Source organism: Hippopotamus amphibius, chromosome 4 (genome assembly GCF_030028045.1).
Source record: "Hippopotamus amphibius kiboko isolate mHipAmp2 chromosome 4, mHipAmp2.hap2, whole genome shotgun sequence".
Taxonomy (NCBI): domain Eukaryota; kingdom Metazoa; phylum Chordata; class Mammalia; order Artiodactyla; family Hippopotamidae; genus Hippopotamus; species Hippopotamus amphibius.
The window spans coordinates 136,370,026-136,375,936 of NC_080189.1; the positions used below are offsets into that span (position 1 = coordinate 136,370,026).

Sequence of the window (5,911 nt, forward strand, 5' to 3'; positions counted from 1 at the left end):
GAAGATGTCGGGCTCCCTAGGTGGCACAGTGGTTGAGAATCTGCCTGCCAATGCGGGTTCGATCCCTGTTCCAGGAAGATCCCACATGCTGCAGAGCAACTAAGCCCGTGTGCCACAACTATTGAGCCTGTGCTTTAGAGCCTGTGAGCCACAACTATTGAGCCCATGTGCTGCAACTACTGAAGCCCACACGCCTAGAGCCCATGCTCCCCAACAAGAGAAGCCACGGCAATGAGGAGCCCGTGCACCACAACAAAGAGTAGCTCCCACACACTGCAATTAAAAGAAAGCCTGCGCACAGCAAAAAAGACCCAACACAGCCAATAAAATAAATAAATATATTTTAAAAAGTAGAAGATGTTAAAAAGACATCAACAGGCATTTCATGGGAGGTAAAATACGGATGTTCAATGAAAATTTAAAATATGATCGATTTCATTTGTGATAATTTAAATGCTAATTAAAATCACAATGAAACACCATCTGACACCTCACAGTCAGGCAAACATTAATGAATGGCAATGAAAAGGCTGGTCCAGATGTGGAAAATGAGAAGTCATTCTGTGTTAGGGGGAAAGTCCACTGTTTGGCATTACATAGTACAGCTGCACAAGTGCATACCCTAGGTTTCCTTCATTCTTATCCAACTCATAAAGTAGATGCATGTGAACCATTTTCATATGAGCAAAGAGCTGTAAACAATTCCAGTATCCATTAACCATAGAATGGATGGATTTTGGTATATTTAAAGTACGGACTACTAAATAGCAGTAAAAATATTTCAATGGCATGCATCCAACTGTATGACTCTCAGAAATCGATACTGAACACAAAATAAAAATTACATCACAAAAGGGTAATCACTGTGATTCTACCTACGTAAAGAGCCAAAGAAGAAAGGCCAGTGCACGGACTGTCATAGGGTTGAGATACAGAGAGAAATTAGAATGTTCTATTTATGAAGGTGAGTGGTGAGAAGATGGGAATTTTTTTACTGTTATTCTGTACACTATGCAATTATATTACCTATGCACCTTTCTTTGTATAATATATTTCTCAGTAAAAATTGAGCCACACATCAACATAAATTCCAAGTGACATTTAGATATAAATTTTGATACCATAAACCCTAAGAATAAAATATCACATTTTTGTGATCTTGAGATGGGGAAGACCTTTATAAACTATTATGGACTGGATTGTATACCCCTGTATAGATATGTTGAAGCCCTAACATGCAGAGACTCAGAATGTGACTGTATTCGCAGACAGAGTTTTTAAGGAAATAAATAAATTAAAAAAGAGGCCTTTATTAAATATATGCAGTTTATTGTATGTCAATTATATCTCAATAAAATTCTTTTTAAAATGAAAAAAAAAAAAGAGGCCTTTAAGTTGTGCTCTAATCCAATATGACTGATGTCCCCATAAAAAGAGGAAAATTGGACACAAAAAGAAACCCCAGGGGTGGTTGCATACAGAAGAAAGGCCACGTGAGGACATAGAGAGAAGGTGGTCGTCTGCGAGTCAAGGAGAGAGGCCTCCAGAGAATTGACCCTGACAACACTGTCATCTTGGACTTTCAGCCTCTGGAGCTGTGAGAAAACAAATGTCTGTTGTTCAAGCTTCCTGGTAGATGTTACTTTGTCATGGCAGCCCCAGCAAACTAGTATATAAGTATTACCCTGAATGCCAAATTACACAGAAAAAGCTTAGTGGGTTTTACTATGTAAAAATAAAGGGAAAACTACAAACTCATAAAGCTAGTTATAACACAGTTTACAAAACTCTGATATTGCCAATAAATAGGTTCTACAAATCTACAATAAAATTAATCCAGCAAAAAATTTGTCAAGATCCTTAAGCTGGCATGATCACATAAGGAAAAACAAATGCTTGCTAGAAAATAGAAAAGTTATCAACTTTCCCGAACAAATTAACACTGAGGTAGTCTTCTCTCTTCTATTAGGAGACAAGAGCCTCTTAAAGTAATATCATATACAGTTAACATAACACAGCTACTGCAGATCTATTTTTCTACGTTCCTTCTTGCTTAGCCCTTTAGTAGTACATATAGATCAAAAAGCTGTAAAAATGATTTCTGTTTGGCATGGAAATTTCAATTTTCACTTCTGAGAATTTATAGCAAATAATTAGGTACAATATTTTATCTACAAGAATATTTACTCTAAAATGAGAAATAATCTTTTTTTACTGGAGTATAATTGCTTTAAAATTTTGTGTTAGTTTCTGCTGTACAACGAAGGGAATCGGCTATATATATACATATATTCCTAGAACCATAGAGTGTAGCCAGCGGTCTCACTTCCAGATACCAACACCAGCTGTGAGTGTCCCTTTGGCCTTCCAGGTGTGGGGTGTTTGCTGAGCCCCTGCTACTTCTATTTTTCCCCATTCCCAGCCCTTCCCTACCGTCACCCCTTCACCTTGAATCATGTTTCAGCAATTTTTTGTAAAAGAAAATGTATGTCCAACTTCATCCAGTTGAAAACCTGTTATTAAAGGTATTAAGAACCAACAGAGCAACTACCAGGCATTGAACCACGGCTTAATCAAAGATGCCTAAGAAGGAACTAGTTAGAAGCGTAGGGTGCCGTGAACATATAGAAATCCTTATAGTGAATGGGAGTTACTCTATTTAGAAAAAAGAGAAGGGCCTTTTTATCCAACCCTCAGGTTACTTCACAAATAGAGATGCAAAGCCCCTTCTTGCCTCAGCAGCAGGTGGATGAAGGAGCCGTCAGATTTGTACTCAGAGGAGCAAACATCATGTGTCCAGGCTTAGCTTATGCAGGAGCTGAGCTTCACTCTGCTGCAGCAGATAGGATGGTTGCAATCACGGCAGAAGGAAAACAGCTCGCTCTGTGTGTTGAAGTCATGAAGATGTGTGCAGACAACATTGAGAAAGTCAACAAAGGAATTGACAGTGAAAACATCCATTATTTAAATGATGGACTTTGGCATATGAAAACATATAAATAAGTCTCAGAAGGAATGCACTTGGGCTCAATATGGATATAGTGCGGTATGTGTGTCTGTGGCAGTCTGAAGACAATATCTCTGTGATTATGTTGAATAAATTCAACAGATGCTAAAAACACCCAGCAACAACAAGTGTGGCCATCTTGCTTGGAGGCAATAAAGATGTTTCTCTGCAAGACAATATCACTTCCTTTAAGACCTGCCCCTGCTCCTCTCCTGGCCATCAGGGTATAACTCTCCCAGAAGAGCTTCACAATCCATCTAGAGAGTGCTGGGAGAGGACAAATGGGACTGAATTCTAAGGGTGCTCAACCCAGGGCCAGACCACAAAGGTGCATAGGAGGAATCAGTGATTTGTGAGTTCTCCCAAGATACACGATTCAACACCCCAGCGTGTTCCCCAGGAAAGGGCATGACCTTGCTACTGAGATGTGTCCTAGGAACATGGAGGAAGTGATGGCCTAGGCCAAGTGACGCTGAAACGCCAGAGTTGCCGCAGCTTACAGTGCAGGGGGAGGGACAAGAGGCTACTTGGAGCTGGTGGCACCTGCCAGAGTAAGGATCACAGGTCAGGCCCCTGGGGTTACAGAGCGAGGCCATACTGTCACATCAGAGTGTGTGCTTTTACAAAAACAACTGCTGGAGTTCTTACTGAGCCCTGATAATGACAGAATGTCTGTCCACGGGACACGCATTGGAAAAGTCCATCATGAGCTAAGTTCTATCAGAACCACCAAAGTATAAGGCCAAGGAAGCACCATTGGCACGTGCTCTACTGGAATCAGGCTCAGACAGCAGAGGGCACAGGCAGCTGTGTGAGCAGGTGGCCCAGATCCCAGGTTACCTACCCTTGGTGCACCAGCACCCTGCCTCAGCTCACACCTGCAGTTATATGGGGGGTTCCCTATCAGCAACCTTGGCTCATGGGTGGGCTGGCTACACTTGTGGGTGTGCAAGCTAAAATACAGATGGCAACATCCCTGGAGCCTCACTCAGCAGTGGATTGAAAAGACGGTGATGAGAGAAAATGCTCCTCAGTGGGGTATGTGCCTGGTCATCTACCTGATGTAGAAGAAGCAGGTCAGGGTTAACTACTTACTGACCCAAGAGAGTGGTGAATTACCTGGCTCACTGGCCAGGAGCCTGTAAGTTTGGGGACAAGGCTTGAGTACTGGTTTGTGGTTGGATGGCCAGGAATGTGTGCAGATTGCTGTGTCATGTTCATGTCCACCAGAGAACTCCCAGAACAGAAGAGGAACTAAAGGACTATGTAGGACAGGTGATGTTGGCCAGTCTCGGTCATTTGTCACCTCAGTGCTGCCACGATGGACACACGAGCTGAATGGGGAGAGGTGGGGTTCAGGGTTAAGCAGCTCTCTGGTCCTGCTCCACCTGCTGTTCTCAAGGGCTCTGCGCCATCAGTGCTGCTGACCTCAGCACAGGGGCCCCTCAAGGCTCAGGCTTTGGGGGATGATAACTAACTCATTTAAATGAATGTGTTGCACTAAGACTTTCTAAATAAGAGATGATTGTTAGGAAGACCACACTGGATTTTATGATACAGAGTCAGACACCTTCTGAACAGGCTCTTGGAATAAGCAGAGGCAAGCTACGTGATGCTACTTCAGTTCGGCCAGCTTTCAAGGACTGGGTGATGGGGGCAGTGACACATGATGGAAATGCATTTTCTATGCTCAGTTACTGATGACTCTTGAAACGGTAACTGCAGAATCGTCTCCGTGTACAGAGGCGGTGTTTTCAGATTCTGTCTCCCCAGGTGCCCAGGAGCCGCTGGGCTTTCCTCTGCCTCACATGAACAGAGACAAGGTAGAAACTGTTGCAGTGCTAACATCTGGAGAGCTTTGAGGGAGTGGTCAAAATTAATGAACTAATATAAAGAGTCTATACAGTAACATCAAAAGGAATAAAAACTGAAACCACATGAAGTTTCATATACACCCAATGCTGCGTATTAAGTTTCAATTTCCATTTCCTCTGAATTGCTTATGAACTGAGTTGAACCCTGTGTTGGGTGTGGCAAGGAAGGAAAGAGATGATATTGTCCACAAAATTAGTTTCACTTATATATTTTTTGGCCACACCCCACCGCTTACGGGATCTTAGTTCCCTGACCAGGGGTCGAACCTGCGCCCCCTGCAGTGGAAGCGGGCAGTGTTAACCACTGGATCACCAGGAAAGTCCCCAAAATTAGTTTTAAAGGCATAATTAAACAAAATGAAAATTCTCTCCAATCATTGGAAGATCACTTACTAATTTACAGACATTGTCCAAAAGTTAGAAAATTCCTTAAGAATAATAGTCTAGGGGTTGTTTGGGGAAGATGATGCAACAGGGGTCTGAAGTTTTAGTAGTCAGTTCAGGGCCACGTCTCAGCTGAGGTCTGCGTCTCAGCTGAGGTCTGCCTGCGTGTGAATGTCTGGAACAGGGCTGAGTGGGGAGGAGGTCAGGTTCAGGGGCATGTTTACTGGTTCAATTTGTTCTCTCCCCATACCCCTGCTGAGTCAGACCCTCTCACCCCTTCATGGTGCAGAAGGGAGACAGAGGAGGCTCCTCAGCCTCTACACATGGAGAGGCCGCTACTGACTCCTGTGGCTTCAAAAGCCTCACGTTATGAACTCATTCATAATAACTTTGTTTTATCATTAATGTGCTGGATATTTTTATTACAATTAATCTGAAAGCTGGTTATTGCCACCAATTTCAATAAAAGAATTAGCTGCACTAGATACTTGACAGCCTAAATTTTAATCTAGTCTTCTGATTTTCCACTTTTGGAAACTTGTTACAATGAAGTTTTTGCCTCAAAGTTTTAAGGAATTCAAGACAAGGCTGGAATATGTTAAGATACCACAGAAACTGCTTGGTGACTGGGCTTTATGTTCACTTT

The 5,911-nt window shown here is 42.6% G+C and overlaps 1 pseudogene; it reads left to right on the top strand.

The window, feature by feature from the left end:
* Positions 1–2,509: 2,509 nt before the first annotated feature.
* On the top strand, positions 2,510–3,003 carry LOC130851950 (malignant T-cell-amplified sequence 1-like; annotated as a pseudogene).
* Positions 3,004–5,911: the final 2,908 nt, after the last annotated feature.